Source organism: Neoarius graeffei, chromosome 1 (genome assembly GCF_027579695.1).
Source record: "Neoarius graeffei isolate fNeoGra1 chromosome 1, fNeoGra1.pri, whole genome shotgun sequence".
Taxonomy (NCBI): Eukaryota; Metazoa; Chordata; class Actinopteri; order Siluriformes; family Ariidae; genus Neoarius; species Neoarius graeffei.
This window is the reverse complement of record NC_083569.1, coordinates 21,835,420-21,853,949: the sequence shown is the minus strand read 5'-3', so window position 1 is coordinate 21,853,949 and position 18,530 is coordinate 21,835,420. Positions and strand designations below refer to the sequence as shown.

The 18,530-nt window shown below is 41.8% G+C and overlaps 3 non-coding genes across 3 annotated transcripts; all 3 read right to left on the bottom strand.

The window, feature by feature from the left end:
• Positions 1-4,063: 4,063 nt before the first annotated feature.
• Positions 4,064-4,135, bottom strand: trnam-cau (transfer RNA methionine (anticodon CAU)). The gene has a single exon. It is a non-coding gene; the product is annotated as a tRNA-Met (tRNA).
• Positions 4,136-5,834: 1,699 nt separating this feature from the next.
• Positions 5,835-6,027, bottom strand: LOC132897589 (U2 spliceosomal RNA). The gene has a single exon (XR_009656346.1). It is a non-coding gene; the product is annotated as a U2 spliceosomal RNA (small nuclear RNA).
• A 194-nt stretch (positions 6,028-6,221) lies between these two features.
• On the bottom strand, positions 6,222-6,336 carry LOC132895635 (U5 spliceosomal RNA). The gene has a single exon (XR_009655794.1). It is a non-coding gene; the product is annotated as a U5 spliceosomal RNA (small nuclear RNA).
• Positions 6,337-18,530: the final 12,194 nt, after the last annotated feature.

Below are 18,530 nucleotides of genomic sequence, written 5' to 3'. Positions count from 1 at the left end.
ACTGTGTGTTAATGTTCAGCCCACAGAGGACCCAGGCGTATACCTAAGAAGACGGCCACTCGCCACACCGTTTGTCCTAGTGGGAGAGGGAGACTGCTTTTTCTGCGCTGGAAATGCTCCTGTCACATCATTCCCTAGGAGCAGTCTTGGGGAATCCGTCCTATACATCATGGCGTACTACTACGCTTTTCATATGACATACCCGAAATGTGTGGCATCTGTTCTTTCGATCCTTCAGACCGAGGTCTTGGGTGATAAGATTCATGAGAAAGACCAAACCACAGCCTTTAAATGTGCCAAAGCTGACTGGTAGGCCTTTCTTAGCTAGTGCATGTGAGTGAGGTGTGCGTGCCTGAGACATTCATTGTGTGAAACAGAACAAAGTTTTATTTTTGTGTTCATTGAAGGCCCTCTTCTAATTCCTTGCTGCCCCATAGCCTGCTATGCCTCTCATGCCAACTTGTGTTTTGCAGCATTTTGTTGATATAATAAAAATAAAAATGCAGATCTGAAGTTCTTGTCCAGTCTATTTTTCCCCTACATTCATCACACCTAAACAGGAAATTTATTCTAGCTAAGAAAAACCAATTTGTTTTGAGCCTTTAAATAAGCTGGAATCAAGCACATTTGCCTTGTTTTTAAGCCTATTAAATTCTAATTTTGAGCAATATTTGCTCAGATGAAATTGATTTCTAAGCAATAATTACTGAAAATCAGAAGAAATGGCTTATAATAAGAGAGAAAATCTTAACAAGTAAAATAAAAACTAGCTTTTTATGCTTAATTTAAGATTTTTGGTATGCTTACTACTTGCATATTTTTTTCTTGTTTTAAGAAATCTTACCAAGTCCCATTATCTTGCTGCACTGGCAGATTATTTTGCTTAAAATAAGTGATTTCCCCCCTAAAACACTATATATTTTTCTTATTTTTTTAGAGGGCATTTTTTGCAGTGCTGGGCCTCAAATACAGAAGCAATGGCACTTAGGCATGTGTCCCCAGGGTAGGCATGCAGCGTTGGTGGTATAGTGGCTGGCATAGCTGCCTTCCCGGCCAGGTGAGGGGCATAATGGACTGTAAGAAGGGGGGAAGAAAAGAAAAATAAGAAAATGGGGGAAAGAAAGGGGAAAAGAAGAGAAAAAGAGGAAAAAATAGTGTCAAGTGTCTTGTCCCCTTTCTCCACCCCTGACCCAATGTTGGTGTACAGTTGCACTCCTGGTGGATCCTGGATGCAGGCAAGGTGTTTCTGCTGTATCTCCCACACTCGAGGCATGCTCTTGTGATTGATGAGGTGCAGTCCAGTGCTGTCCACCAGCTGCCACATGGAGTCAAGCAGACTTTTGATGAGTGCATGGGTCTCTTCTACCCCTCGGGTTCTCCTGCGGCAGTGCCTCACTAGCTCACTTGTGCTGATGGTTGCCAACACCTGAGCATCTGTTGGCTCATAGCCAGGATGTTTCTTCTTCAGCTCTGCCTGCTTGGCCTCCTTCAGATGACAGATATCCTGCTTGTCCCACTCAAAAATTGTGCTTGACAATTTAGAACAGAACGTACCATCCAGTGGATGGTGTTCTGTGGTGAGACCGTCAGCGAACCGCCTCATGAAGTGGAACACATCCAAATGCACAGTGGAGGTCCACGGCCGAAACCATCCTTGGCATGCACTTCCTCAAACCACAGGGGCAGGGGATGGAAGGCTGGTGGCGGCGCACAAACATCCTGGGGCTGGCTGATGCAGGATTTCTTGTGTAGCTGACAATCTGTTAAATAATCAGAACATCTCCTTGCCCACTCCTCGCCTGCAATAGCTGTCTTCTGGAAAACATTGGAGTAAAAAGATCACCAGCTAGCAGAGAATGGTTTCGATCCATCTGCCTCTGGGTTATGGGCCCAGCACGCTCCCGCTGCGCCACTCTGCTGACCTCACATGCCAGGTGGGACTCAAACCCACAGTCCCTGGCTTAGGAGACCAGTGCCTTATCCATTAGGCTACTGGGGCTCTGCCATGACCAGACGAAAAAGGGCAGCCACTCAAAAATAGCTAGGCTCGTTCCTCGGCCGTCTCTCATCTCCGTGACAGAAACTTCTTTTGTGTTTGCTCAGTTTGAAATAATTTGCTGGGTCTGCACCAAAGTCAAACGCTTGCAACGTCCGGCTTTAATGTCAGCACGTCCTCATTCCAGTCACAAATTGCTCACAAGGCATTTTACCCCGACTTAAGTAAGTAGACTTTTCTTTGGAAGCATGTACACTGCCAGTCGTAGCCAAGCAATTTTACACTGGAAAGCACAGCTTTGTACTGAATTTACATAGGCCGCATAATGTTGCGGTGGTTAGCAGTGTCAACTCACACCGAGCAGGGTCTGGGCTTGAGCCTAGTGGGTGACCGGCAGCCTTTATGCCTGGAGCATGCATGCTCTCTTCGTGCCTGTGAGGATTGGCACCGGGTGCTCCGGGTTCCTGCCCCAGTCCCTAGACCTAGAGAAGGTCAAGCGAAGACTCTGAATAGCCCAGAGGTGTTAATGTGTCTGGGTTACCCCTGAGATAGCTCATGGGTACAGAAAATGAACGACTGTATGTGTACAATTCAGGGCACTTGATTAATTACATTTTATGTCTTGTGCTTAAGAAGAACATGTGGAAAAAAGTTAGAAAACCATGAAATCACTCTGATTTTTCCTGATTCACTGACCAGGATCTTTGCTACCCAAAGAGCTCTGATCTGTGAGTCGTACACATGGGTAACATACTGTGACAACAATTGGTAGATGCGGTGGGCCTTATTTCACTCCCATAATGCCTATTTGCCTGTCTGCGTGATACAAAGCACTGACCAATGGCAAACTAGTGACAGAGCACTGAAAATCAGGCCTCCTGATGGACAATTTTCGAGGCTAGCCACCAAATTTCTAGTAAGACAGATAAGGGGTGTTCACACGGCAACTTTTACTCCGGTGTAGCACCGGGGCTGCCCCGGTAGAGCGTTCACACGGTACAAAGTTATAGCGGTGTAGCCCCTGAAAGCTGCTTAAACCGGTGCAAATCTAACCCTGCTCGGGAGGTGGTTTAAGAAATTTACTCCGGAGTAAATGCTAGTTTGCGGGGCAGCACCGATATAAAATGGGACGTCTGAACGCTACTGGGGTAGACTCGCTACGTGTGAGGAGAGTTGATTACATAAGGGTATTGGATAATTTGCATCCTGGTATTTTGCGCTTCCAAAATGGCGAATATCAACAACAACAGAACTGCGTGTCTTCCAGTGTTGCCAGATTTGGCAGTTTTAAGTGCATTTTGGCGGATTTGAACATATTTCGGGCTGGAAAACGTCAGCAATATCTGGCAACACTGGTGTCTTCATCCACGTTGTTTTCCCGGCGCTTGGTGATGCCATGACAACCGGGAAAAAGAATTACATTTTCACGCATGCGCATATTTCATTTCCGCATTATTACTATCGGAAATGATAGTAATAATGATAGGAAATGATAGTAATAAAAGGAAATATCAAAACTTTATTACTATCAAAGGAAATGATAGTAATAAAGTTTTTGCTACTATAACACGGTCGCAGAAACTGACGTGTGACCGCAAGTGGGGCTGCACCGGTGCTAACATGCTTCTCTCTAGTAAGCAGGGTTGTGACGTGTGAACGCTGCGCAAAATTTACACCGGTGTAAGATATATCGCAACAAAATACATCGGTGCAGCATCGATGCAAATATGTGCCGTGTGAACACCCTAATAGATGACGTTTATTGCCTCTGCTGGGAATTTTGGGAAGAAAAGTGGCTAGAAAGAGCAGCGGACTGTGTCGGCGTCTGGGCTCTGGGCCCAGCGCGCTTCCGGTGTGCCACTCTGCACACCCCACACGGGTCTCGAACCCACAATCACTGGGTCACGGAAAACGTTGGAGTAAAATTTGGCAGACTCGACAGAAGATGGTTTCGATCCATCAACCTCCGGGCCCGGCACACTCCCGCTGCTGACCTCTCACTTTCTGTGGGTCTGGAGCCTGCAATAGCTGCCTTCTGGAAAACGTTGGAGTAAAAAGATCATCAGCTAGCAGAGGATGGTTTCGATCCATCGGCCTCTGGGTTATGGGCCCAGCACGCTCCCGCTGCGCCACTCTGCTGACCTCAAACCCCCGGTGGGACTCGAACCCGTAGTCCCTGGCTTAGGAGACCAGTGCCTTATCCATTAGGCCACTGGGGCTCTGTCACAACAGGACGAAAAAGGGCAGCCACTCAAAAATAGCTAGGTTCGTTCCTCGGCCGTCTCTCATCTCTGCGACAGAAACTTCTTTTGTGTTTGCTCAGTTTGAAATAATTTGCTGGGTCTGCCCCAAAGTCAAACGCTTGCAACGTAATGACATTTCAGTATTATGGGTAGACCATAATATTGGTCTCACGGTAAAATAGCTCGTGCTATTTTACCGTTAGACCATTCACTATACACTATGTGTATAGTGATTGGTCGAACGGTAAAATAGCATGAGCACTCGAGAACTTTTTTGATATGTTGGAAGGTTATAATTTTACTTGGCAACAGAATGTATCTGAATTCTGATTGGTTGTTGTTACGAACAATAGTGACGCGTGCTGTGCACTGCATCACTAATAATAACTAGAGACAACAGTTCCCCTGGGGTAAACTGTGAGAGTGATGCAGCGCGCTTAGCCAGGTTTTGTGAAGACACGCCAAAGGGCGGGCGAACGGTTCAAAAGCTACAAGCAGAAAGTGTATATTATTGCCCTTCTGTTGTGTCCTTGAGCCCAGAGCGGAGGGAGGGACAGGGTTCTGCTGAAGCGCACATAGTGTTCTGGTCGAGGGAAATTGAGTAAAATGTGTTTCTTCAATTCAGAACATGCTTAAAAAAAGTTTTCAAAAGAGAGGCGGAGGAACCAAACATTTCTGATCAAGATGGCGGAGGCTGTTTTGCTGATTCCGTGAAAATGTTTGATTTGATTAAAAGGTGTCTGGGCCGCGAACAATGTCCACATCACCATCGGGTTGTTGTTGTTGTTGTTTACATGTGTCATGTTACAGGAACTTGGTCAGGGCTCTGCAGGTCTTAACTGAAGTGCTTCAAATTCAGGGTTAGCGGGCTGCTAAAGTTTGCAGGCACTTCACAAACAAGACTCGGTGCAATATTAGCCAACATTAGCACAATCTGATATGATTTAATAATGTCTTTGTGACCTTAATGAACTCCAGTTTTTGTCGGATTGTTATTTACAGGCCACATAAACTTAGAAAACAGTCATATTCGCATGTTGTCGTTTTTACACACTGAATCCGAACTGTTGTTAACTGATTCATTTTACAAGCTAATCTAACACTACATTCCTCAAGGACAGTTTGCTCGCGAGCAGCCGCTCACTGCACTGCAACCGCACTTGCTAATTGACATGGGCTTGCTGTTTTCGTGACTACGCCCCCAGAGTGAATATTCATGAGTGAATTGGGCGTGGTGTTTCGCCCAATGGAAACCTACAGTAACCCTTTGTGTCCCGCGCATGGGGCGGGATTTTTTTCTTCAATCAGAAATATTAGTAGGGACACGCCCATACCACCCACACCCAATTCTACACCTGTGTTGTTGAACATGGAGAAAACCAGAAAATAAGGAAAAAGTTAGGGCAGGTAAAATAAAGATTTTTTTCTTTCTTTTCTAAAATAAGGTAACTATTCCTAAATCCACTATAATACCACATGAGCATATAGAATAAAAGAACCAAATTCCTATTTTAACTCACTACTCTAAAAAACCTATTCATCAATTTCATTTAAAAAGAGTGTGTTAAATAAAGAAAAAAATACTTTTTTTTGAACAAAGGTACCATTCCTGGAGGTACTATAACATCATGTTGATGGCTGTAGCCAAAAGAACAAGCCCCTATTCCAACCAACCATTCTAAAAAAAAATTTGCTTGATATAATATCCTTATTTAGAGAACATATCAGATATTAAACTGATAAGAACACCTACTACACTTGATCTTAACCAAAAGGCTGAGAAGTGATAATTTACTGCAGTCAATAGCTTTAAATATACCACTTCCAAATATTAAAATCCAGAAAGGTAAACACAGGTAGACTCCGCCACCAACAGCTGGATCATTTTGAAGAGAGACATCGGCTTGTGGGGTGTGTGAGAGAGGCGAGTGCTTCAACGCAAAAAGATCAATAGTTCTAACATTTGTTGACCAAAAATGTTCAGCTCCGTCAGAGCAAAGCCTGCAAAAATATGTTGAACTCATTAACATTTCTCTCCACAGAAATCTTTAGTAAAAGGCAAAAGATTCATGCGTCAATGAAGAGAAACCTGAGCTGCACTTAACACTGGATCAGGTTAGTGACACTGGATTGGAGGTGCAAAAAGCTGGTATAGGGTAAGGTGTCCTGGGCCAATCTCTCACACCTTTACAGCTTTGCTAGCGATTGCACACAGGCAGAGAAATGTCTGACCAACAAACTTTTTTTGAAAGAAAGAAAGATAGATAGATAGATAGATAGATAGATAGATAAGCAAGCGGGGTGGGGGGTGATGAATTTTGAAAAGGAACAGTTGAGTGCTGTGTGATCTGTCCAATATCACGGAAGTAGGCCTATAAATTAAATATGAAAACATCAGCTGGAGTTTGATTATTGACAGGAACGCTGTTGACCACAGCAGTAAGTGCTTTCCATACCACATTTTCCTGCCTTCCTGTGATGCTACTATTCAGGCTGCCAAATAGAAATAATTTATTCCACTGGATTTGTGATGTTAAAGCTTCTATTCTGAGGGCAGATAAGTTTCTCTTCTTGACCATATTACATGAGGAAATATTTAAAACACTCAACATCGTCATTATCAACATACTAATATTAAGAAATTGTGTTATGAAAGACCATTAAAGAGTTTTCTAGAGTTTGTTCGTAAAAGATGAGCATATTTTTCAGGTCCTTATTACACGGTTATCAAAATGAATAATGCACGTAATAGCTGCGCTCCTGCACCCAAAAGCGAGTGGAGCCCCATAGGCATAGAGTGTGGATACATAAAGAAACCCATCAAGTTGTTTTCTGATGGTTACGGTCCTGTGTGTGTCTGCCACCATACCAATGTTAGTAATTACCAGTCATACACACTGCCGAGTAGCCCTTTCATCCATTATCTGTCGCCACTTATCCTGTTCTACAGGGTCACAGGCAAGCTGGAGCCTATCCCAGCTGACTATGGGTGAGAGGCGGGGTACACCCTGGACAAGTCACCAGGTCATTGCAGGGCTCACACATAGACACAAACAACCATTCACACCTATGGTCAATTTAGAGCCACCAATTAACCTAACCTGCATGCCTTTGGACTGTGGGGGAAACCAGAACACCCGAAGGAAACCCAGGCAGACACGAGGAAAGCATGCAAACTCGACACAGAAAGGCCCGCATCGGCCGCTGGGCTCAAAGCCAGGACCTTGTTGCTGTGAGGTGACAGTGCTAACCACTACACCACCGTGCCGCCCCCGCCTAGTAGCCAGCATCAGTAATTACCAGTCATACACACTGCCTAGGCGGCACGGTGATGTAGTGGTTAGTGCTGTCACAGTAAGAAGATCCGGGTTCGAGCCCCGTGGCTGGCGAGGGCCTTTCTGTGTGGAGTTTGCATGTTCTCTCTGTGTCCGTGTGGGTTTCCTCCGAGTGCTCCGGTTTCCCCCACAGTCCAAAGACATGCAGGTTAGGTTAAATGGTGACACTAAATTGACTGTGAATGGTTGTCTGTGTCTATGTGTCAGCCCTGTGATGACCTGGTGACTTGTCCAGGGTGTACCCAGCCTTTTGCCCGTAGTCAGCTGGGATAGGCTCCAGCTTGCCTGCAACCCTGTAGAATAGGATAAAGGGGCAAGAGATAATGAGATGAGATGAGATGACACACCGCCTAGTGGCCAGTGTCAGTAATTACCAGTCATACACACCGCCTAGTGGCCAGTGTTATAGTATAGTATCGTGTAGTCAGACACATCAACCAGTATACATATCAAGCCACGGGCGCAGATAGAGGGGGGGACGGGGGGGATTCGTCCCACCCAGATTTAAATTCACCTCGTTCGGTCCCCCCCACTTATAGGGAGGAAAAAACATCTGTGCTGTCTTTCTTTGCATAAGGCAAACCTCACGGAAAAATCAAAGGACTAATTACCATTCGGTTTATTGAGGTGCACGGCAGTACAGACATAGCTGCAACTGCGCAGACTGCACAGGTTGCGAGCTCGGCTTGGTTGCTATGGTTACCCACAACAAGTTTGACAGGCATATCGGGGACAGCGCCTCCTAGTTCAGGACCCCAACATGGCATGATGAAGGGTGCCAAAAGCCAGAAAACGATTGCATCGTTTTAAAAAAAAAAAAAAACGACTGTAAGTAAACTGTGCCTTACTTTATCATATCACCTTGCAATTTTTTGATAGTCTGTTCAAAGTAATGTCGGAGTGAAAGTAAAATCGTACGGAGTAGAGATGCCTTTCTGGTAGCCTCCTTCTTTCGGTGGTAGCCTGTAGATACAGTGCTCAGAAGGCAGTTTTAATGTTTAATCTGGCGTTCCCTGCCATAATTTCAGTGAGCATATTGTTTCATAAGGAAACTTTGCGAAGAGTTGTTGACTGACTGCCGCTCACGCAACACACAGGCATAGTTAGAAAGTCAGGATGCACTGGTTTACACTTTACACACACACACGTAGCCCAGCCTCTCGCTATGGTTAACAGTTGGAACTTAGCGGTTTTAAAACTAGTTTTGCAGTTTCTGTGCGTGATGATAATGTGTAAACTTTGGATTTCCATAGGCTATGTTAAAATGTTATCATTGCCCTGGCCTGCAGGTAGTTCCTGGTGATGGCAGTGAGGGAGGTGAAATAACATGTATACACACTACCGTTCAAAAGTTTGGGGTCACCCAGACAATTTTGTGTTTTCCATGAAAAGTCACACTTTTATTTACCACCATAAGTTGTAAAATGAATAGAAAATATAGTCAAGACATTTTTCTGGACATTTTGAGCATTTAATCGACCCCACAAATGTGATGCTCCAGAAACTCAATCTGCTCAAAGGAAGGTCAGTTTTATAGCTTCTCTAAAGAGCTAAACTGTTTTCAGCTGTGCTAACATGATTGTACAAGGGTTTTCTAATCATCCATTAGCCTTCTGAGGCAATGAGCAAACACATTGTACCATTAGAACACTGGAGTGAGAGTTGCTGGAAATGGGCCTCTATACACCTATGGAGATATTGCACCAAAAACCAGACATTTGCAGCTAGAATAGTCATTTACCACATTAGCAATGTATAGAGTGGATTTCTGATTAGTTTAAAGTGATCTTCATTGAAAAGAACAGTGCTTTTCTTTCAAAAATAAGGACATTTCAAAGTGACCCCAAACTTTTGAACGGTAGTGTGTATATATATGTGTGTGTGTGTATATATATATATATATATATATATATATATATATATATATATATATATATATATATATATATATATACACACACACACACACACATATATATATATATATATATATATATATATATATATATATATATATACACACAAAATGGAATCATTTGCTGACAGCTCAGTCCCCCCCAGTTCAAAAATCCTATCTGCGCCCCTGTATCAAGCAACATGTGAGCTGGTGCCTTTTGCTATTTTGGATTTTTGAAAAAAAGTATTTTTTAATTTTTACATAAAAAATTGATTTTGACTTAGTTTCTCAGAGCAATGTTTGTTTCTGGACCATATATCTAAAACTATTCATGATCCAGATTTGAAACTTGGTATGCATGTTAACAAGGTGATGTTACATGTTCCTAACATTTTTTTTTAATGTTTCACCCTTACCCCCAACTGCTCCTTGGGTGCTGTAGCATAGCTGGCCACTGCTGTGGGTATGTTTGTGTTCTCAATGCTCACGTGTGTGTTCACTGCTTCAGATGGGTTAAATGCAGAGGAGAAATTTCACTATGTGCTTCAGTCTGTGCTTGAGTGTACATGTAACAAATAAAGGCTTCTTCTTCTTCTTAAATCTACTCGGCTCGATAACACATGTTCAGTACTGACACAGATACTAGTAAACAATCCTGTTGTCATCGCAGTGTGATTCTTGCCGTCTACAAAGATCTCGTTTCTCCGTGAATAAAAACAAAAGCATGTCACATAAGATGATCAGTGATCAGGTTTATTTTACACCCAAATGCTTGACACTCGGCATCTTTCGGGTTGTTAACAACAATTTAGAAGCAATGTGGCCACGAGCTCCACTAGCCTCGCTAAATCATGTTTAGAGCACTGTTTGGAGTGAAACCATCTGACCGCCATCTTACCACTCACATTGTGGAGCAGCATGCTCATTCAGACTACTGGAAGCTACACAAAACTTTTTCTGTATTTTTAGGCTCTGAATGAGATTCTCTCACAACATGATCAAAATGTGCGCTGTTCAATTAATACTGTATCTTCAGCTACTATTAACACATCATATCCATCTTCCATCAAATACTGCCTGGAAACACAATAAACTCTCTCAACAACCTCTCTCTTCTCCTTTCAGCATTTCATCCGCGTGTGCTATAGCCAAAACAGCTGGAGCATCTGTATCTACTGTTGTACAAAAAGCAGCTCCTCCTTCTTTAAATACTGCATCAGGCACAAACACAAACAGGCTTTACACCCTCTCCTTCAACTAAAGCATCGGGGTTTTAGTAAAAAATGACAGTAATTGCTGTAACTGATTCCGCAGTGCCAAATACATTACTGTTTCTGAAATGTGATCAGGAAGTTTTACAGGGGCACAGCAGATATATATTGGGGCACGTGCTCCAGTAAAATGGGTCTGGCGATGCTGATGGACAACTCATAAATTCAAGCAACAGTCTAAATGCAAGCTTGACACTTACTGTGCGGTGAGCTCTTTGGGATGGCGCTTCTGACTTTTGTTTCCAGATCGTAGGAACTGCTCCGCATACCAGACATCGCTCAAATCCTTCTATATGAATCTGCATGACAAATTTATCTTTTTCAAAATGTATGGAGCAAACACCAAACCGTCCTGTTGGCTTGAAGTTACCTCTCTTTGTCAGTACAAATCAAACCCATTCGTTTCGCAAATGTCCTGCCGACTTTGGGCTACAATGGATCAAAATTCTGATTTTTTAATCGGCTACCCTTGAACAGCCCTGAAGGACACAACCCTGAGGAGGCATGCTTTGCTTTTAGTTTTGTTGCAGAATAAAAAAAAAAAAATTGTTAAAAACGTGTTACACTTTGCAAAGCAGATGAAGCCAGAAATGCCACAAACTTTCAAGTGTTTCGCATATGACGTCACTTCATTGAATGAACAGTAATTTACCAGGAATGCGTTCGTGTAATGGCGGACTCAAAGAGCCAAACCTTACCAACTAAACAGAACATGTTCCCGGTCTCGTATTAAAATGCAATTTAGACGGTAAACTATTTAACATGTGTAGTTTTATAAGGTATAATTTATAAGGTATAATAAGAAATGTGAGAAATTTAAATTTTTAGCTCACCTGGACCAAAGGTCTGGTGGGCTTATGCCATGGGCTGCTGAGGTCAGTGTAAAGAGGTAGGGTTGGTTTCCTGCAGCAGAACTTGAAAACTGTGACAAATAATATCTTGAAACTTGGTATATAGTTGGTAAATAGGGCGGGGGATATAGATAACTCTGTCTTCTTGTTTGTTTCTTGTGGCTGAGATTTAATGTGTTCTTTATGTGTGTCTCTTGCAGGTCTGTTTAATATATTTTTGAGCCCAAATCTCATTGGATGTACTGTATCTATGTTACACTAAAATCTGGTAAAGGATGTTCGAAGCACTTTCAGAGAATTGTGTAAAATAAAACCACCGCGGCCTCCACACAAGGAGGTTGGGTTTGATTACACACAGCTGCAAAGGAAACAGAAACAAAGAGACGGGACAACCAACACTGCATGAAAATCCACAGCAGTGAAGAAACCACATTACCTGACTTAAATGTAAATTATTTAGAGTTATGCAGACATGTTATATCTACCTCCATTCATGCAGTATTTCAGTATCTACAGAGAATTAATGAAGTATCATGGCCCTGTAAAATGTCTTTAGGAGGCAGTTAGTCACACCACCATATTGGGGCAGGGTTTTTACATTACTCAGAGCATATTTACTGTTGATATCAGGTGACATGTCAAACAACATACATGATTTCAACAATATTTACAGGGTCATAATAGACATTAATTAGAACAAACACCAGATATATTTTTTTCTGGTTATATATTGGGAAATGAAACAAGCTGCTGATGCTAAAAGCTTTCAGGTGAGTAACAGCACAATCATAAACCAAAACATTAAATGAAAAGAGAATGTCTGCACTTTTTCCTGACCTAATCTGAAACAGAGAAAATGCCACTATGCCCCACTGAATGGCAAACACCACGAGGAATTTCAGACATTCACAGTGAGTATCTGATATATACAATATACAGAAATGTGATATCTGTATTCCAGCTGTTAGAAATTACACAAGCTGCCAAAGTGTTACACTCTGACAATTCAAATAACCAAATTTTACAATCATGGTGAGCAGAAAACCATCTCAAAATGCACAACACATCGAACATTAAGTTGGATGAGCTACAACAGCAGAAAACCACATCAAGTTCCAGTCCTGTCAGCCAAGAACCGGAATCTGAGGATACAATGGCGATAGACTCACTGAAACTGGACAGTTGAAGATTTAGAGAAAGACGAGGAGAATTTTTTCCCCACTAATCTTCAACTGTATAATCACCAGCGGCAGCTTGTGGACTAGCAGGACTAAGCCCTCCTGTCTTTCAAAGAAAAAAAAATCAGTATAATATTTCATTTTTTGGCTTCTACATTGTCTTATTTTGGTTAACAAATGTTTTAAAGATTACTATTTTGGACTTTTGTGAAGCCAAGTACAACAGCACCATCATAAAGAAGAAGAAACGAAAAAACAAGCAATGATATAAAATGAGGCTTTGAGCAAACTGAATGAGCCCAGCGCTGTAGATTCACTCAGCGAATCAGGAACAGCCTTGTCAGATGATTACACAGAGTGACCCGCCCCCTAGTTATAATCTCCATATGGACTAATACTAACCCCATTTCCAGAAAAGTTGAGATATTTTGCAAAAAGCAATTAAAACAAATATCTGTGATGTGTTAATTCATGTGAACCTTTATTTAACTGACAAAAAGACAAAGAAGAGATTTTCAATAATTTTACTGACCATCTTAATTGTATTTTGTAAATATAAAAAAAACCTCAGAATTTGATGCCTGCAACACACTCAAAAAAAGTTGGTTTATCTAATGGTTATTAGATGGTTTCAAGATGGCGGCATGTATGGATGCAGCAGCCCCTCGCAAACCCAATAACATGGTGTTTTGAAATGTTTCTTCATCTATGTCTACATGTTTGTATATGTTAAGACACAAATACAGTCGCCAGTTTTTGGTGAATATTGGCAGAACAAGTGAACACAGCTTGACAAGCAGCACAAGAACAAAATCTCTAGAACCTCAGCCTACTCTGCCAGATCACAACATCACTGACTTCAAGTACTGTTTCCTATCAGGAGAGGGGGCACTGCAGGCATTGTGAGAGGAAGCAGGAAAGGGGAAAGTGCAGAGGGACACGGGCTAGGCTAGCGGCTCATCCAAATAGACCGGCAGTACCATCCATCATATTCGCCAATGGTCACTCCATAGACAATAAGCTGGACCATGTACACCTTCTGAGAGCCACCCAGTGCGACACGAGAAAATGTGTTTGTATTTTCACAGAAACATGGCTAAATAACACCATCCCGGACTCCGCCATACAGCTAGACTGGCTAATGTGCCACATAGCTGACGGAGCCTGTGGAGTGGGAGGTAAGACCAAGCAATGCTCGGTGTCAGGATATGATAGTGGTTTCTAAACACTGTTCAGCTCTGGTGGAGTTTATGATCATGAAGTGCTGAACTTTTTACCTGCTGATGGAATTTACAGCTATTTTGTTAGTAACTGTATACATTCCACCCAGCACTAATAACAGCAACAGAGAGGCAGCACTAAGTGAACTGTACCAAGCTATCAGTGAGCAAGAGCCAGCCCGCCCAGATAGATTTCTTATTCTTGCTGGGGATTTTAACTATGCCAATCCAAAGTCTGTTTTACCCAAGCTACACAAACATGTTGATTTCCCGACAAGAGGAAATAATACACTGGACCTTGTTTTCACTAACAACAAAGGAGCATACAAGGCTGCCCCCGTCCCCCACCTCGGACTCTCTGACCACATCACAGTTATGCTAAAGCCAGCATACAGGCCAAGGGTGAAAGTGACCGAATCAGTTCTGAAAGAGATACACGTACGTGTGCAGCCAGAAGGTGCTACTTCTGCACTTCAGAACTGTTTTGACATTACAGACTGGGACAGTGATGCAGGCAGCCATGTACAACCAAAACATCGACCTACTAACCCTTCACACACCTTCTTCAGTCCCCTGCCTTCTGGAAAAAGGTACCAGAGCCTCCAAGCTAGCTCCACCAGACTGGCGAACAGCTTTATATACCATGCTGTCAGGATGCTGAATTCTCTCTCTCTCCCCTATCTCCAAATAACTCAGTCTGTTACTCCAATTCATCTGTAGTATTGTCAAGTAATAAAGCACTTGTCACTTTACACTGTAAAATATAATAAGTTGACTTTACTTAAAAAAAATATGCAAAGTCGTTGCCTCAAAAAAAGTCATTTATGTTGATTTAGATAAATTAGATTGGGTTAACTTATTTTTTGTGAGTTTGCAGTACTCAAATTAACTTAGATTAGTTTGATTACATTAACTTATTTATTTTGAGTTTGCAGTACTCACATAAACTTATATTAATTTGATTACATTAACTTATTTATTGTGAGTTTGCAGTACTCATCTTATATAATTTTGATTACATTAACTTATTTATTTTAAGTTTACAGTACTCAAATCAATGGCTTTCAGATATCTTTTTTCATAAATTTAACTTAATATTCATGAATTCCATTGATTTGAGTACTGTAAACTTAAAATAAATAAGTTAATGTAATCAAAATTATATAAGATGAGTACTGCAACTCACAATAAATAAGTTAATGTAATCAAATTAATATAAGTTTATGTGAGTACTGCAAACTCAAAATAAATAAGTTAATGTAATCAAACTAATCTAAGTTAATTTGAGTACTGCAAACTCACAAAAAATAAGTTAACCCAATCTAATTTATCTAAATCAACATAAATGACTTTTTTTGAGGCAACGACTTTGCATATTTTTTTTAAGTAAAGTCAACTTATTATATTTTACAGTGTATGACACTTCCTCGCCTCAACATCTGCTCACGACTCATCCTGTAAATGGATCATGATTTGCATATTGCAGATGCTCCCATATCCTTTAGGGTTGCCACATCTGAGTTGTAAAAAACCGGGACACATCGGTCGGCGGCCGCGCCTGCGCGCACGTACAAGCGCGGGGGTTGAGGGCTGCGGACACGCACATCTACGATGCCTTATGCCTTATGTGAATGTTCACGTTTAAAAATAAAACAGTTCAACTGGTGCAGTTAGGCGTTTAGTTAAAATTCATTTTGTCTTCTTAACCCTTAAATGGGCACTACCACAAATATTATTACAAAAAATAATTTCATATAGGAATGATCTTATTTGGACGCCAGTATTTTTTTTTTTAACAAATATTTAATAGTAGGCTAACAGCCCCCTGAAGAGTCTCTCCTCCCATTCCGTTTCCAAATCAAAATAATACAAATATAATCAATATAATTTCTCTCAGTCTGCTTCGTTGTTGTTTTAGCCTTTTCTCTGGAGAACTGAACTTTAAAAGTTAGACTACCGTATCATACCAAATAGCCCTAATCCTTTGTTTTAATCACAAGAGAGAGGTGCTATGTTATTGGGACAACTGATTTATTCATTTCTCACGCCAGTGTTCAGGCATTCTTTTTTGATATATTTAATGATTTATTTAATGATTCATTTATTGATGAAATTGGCCCAGGCTTTAGAACCAGCCTTTATCAGAATCAGAACATAGGAAGTAGACAGCCAGCCTACTCGCGCACCGACCAAGGGAACTCTCACCTATTGTTCGGTATTACGGTATTCCAGTATCTTTGATTTCGCGCGGCCGCCGTTGTATTGACCACGATCACCTAGCAACGGCGACTGGCTGCGTGCGCAAACATTCGGTGAGGCCACACAAGTAGCTGCCTACAATATGCCCGCTTACGTGAAAACTATTAATATGTTAAGTGGCTGCGAGAAACATTAATGATTTGTGTTTATTTCAATGGGGGATAATGTGAGGAAGTAAAAAACCGGGACAAAACGTGTCCCGGGAAGGTTATTCCATTTTCCTGGACATTTTCCATTTTCCACAAAAAAACCGGGACAATCCCGGAAAAACCTGGACGTGTGGCAACACTAAGTCCTTAGCCATTTTGCAATGTTACTATTACCATTTGCACTAATACAATTTGCGCTGTTTCTGCTTGTGTGGTATTGTGTGTGTGTGCTTTTTTTTTAATTAATGCTTGTTTGGTTTGTGTATTTATGTCTACACTGAGGGTCTTGGAGAAACAATATTCCAATCTGTGAAAAAGCCCGTTTGCATGGCTCCGTCCTCCATTGCACAGTTGCTCTGTTCACTAGCTGAGCTCTAGTGCTCCCTTTTTAGTGAGCTCAGTCAGCAGGCTGGTAAAGTCAAAAAAATTAGGAAAAACCTCCTGTAATAGCCAGCCAGCCCCAGGAACTGCCTCACCCCTTTTTGGTCTTGAGTCTTGGGCAGGCCACAATCGCTGCATTCTTATCAATTTAGGGACGCACCTGCCCATGACCCAAGTGAAAGCCCAGATACTGTACTTCCACCCACCAAATTGCACACTTCCTTGGGTTTGTTGTGAGTTGTGCATATTTCAGTGATCTCAGGACTGCCCATGGGTTTTGGAAATGCCACTGCCAATGTCCCTGTGTGCTCGTGACAGGAATTGGACTACTGTATGATGCAATGGCTGGAGCGCACCTCTGCAGAGCAGGGACCTAATCTGTGAGCAATGTCCACTGAGTAAGCCAGCTGGTCCACGATGTCCAGGGAGACGTGTTCGAAAATGTCAGCAATGATATTCTTCACTTTCTCACCTGCTTGCTCCGGAATGCCAGACACTCATAGGTTCCATCTTCTTTTATAGGCATCCAGGTCACTGCATTGTTTCTGAGGACACTGTTCTCTTTTTCTAAGATGTGGACTTTACTTTGTAAGGCGACGACTTTATTTGTCACGTCTTCTACCTGTTTCCCCATAGAATCAAGGACGTCGGTGACACTTTTAATGGAATTTGTATTATCTTTAACCATTGCCTCAAGTGACTGCAGCTGTTTGAGAGATTCTTCTTGCATCTTTTCAATTCTTTCCATTATTTTTAGCAAAAGCAAGATGGGCACAGCCTCTTTATAATCCTCGTCACTGGCACGTGTCTTTGACTTTTTGGCTGGTCGTGGTTTCGGACTTTCTGGTAGTGGCACCAAACACTGTTCCATTCTGTCTTGTAAAGCATCTGGTTCAAACTTTTCACTCAGAGACTTTCTGGCATAGAAATGCATTACAGCGCAGCTATCGTCCTCTGTTTCCATATTGATGGATAACCTGAAAAAATAGCAAGTATGCTTACCAACTCCTGTCGGTTTAGTTTGTATAGTGTTATGTTCACTTCTCCTTTAGTTAGCAGGTTCACTGAATGGTTAACTCAAGGCGCTAGCTGGATAACAGTGAATAGAATGAAAGAAAACAAGGATTAAAATTTTTTTTCTGAGTGAGGTCCTTGTAGTAGCTGTTTAGTTTATCAATTAGGTTCATTCTAATCAGCCCTTAAGCATAATTTAGCAATTCAGCACACTAGGTTTCGTTCATCATGTTGCGGAGCTCCACAAATCACATATTACATTGATGCCATCTTGGCTGCCCCCCTGTTGCTCTTCTTCTTCATGAGCAACTTGGCTTGTATATTTGTCCACCTCTTTCTCCGTGGCTATAGGTTCTAAATCATCCTCAGACAACCAACCAAAGATTGAGGATGAATTTGAAGAGCCTTTTTGTCTCTTTCAAAAGAATTGGTTTCAAGAATGGACGCCACTGCAGAGAATAGTATAGAGTCCATGTGGACACAAAAAAAGGCATTGGTGCACATGACATCATGCATGCAGCACCGCTAACCTGTAAATCGCTGCGATCTAATAATGGCGGACAAGCTTTTAGTGATTTTTGGAGCAGAATTCATATGCATAAATGTATTTTTGAACCAATTTTTTATTTATACGCTAACTTAGAAGAAGAAGAAGCCTTTATTTGTCACATGTACACTTCAAGCACAGTGAAATTCATCCTCTGCATTTAACCCATCTGAAGCAGTGAACACACAC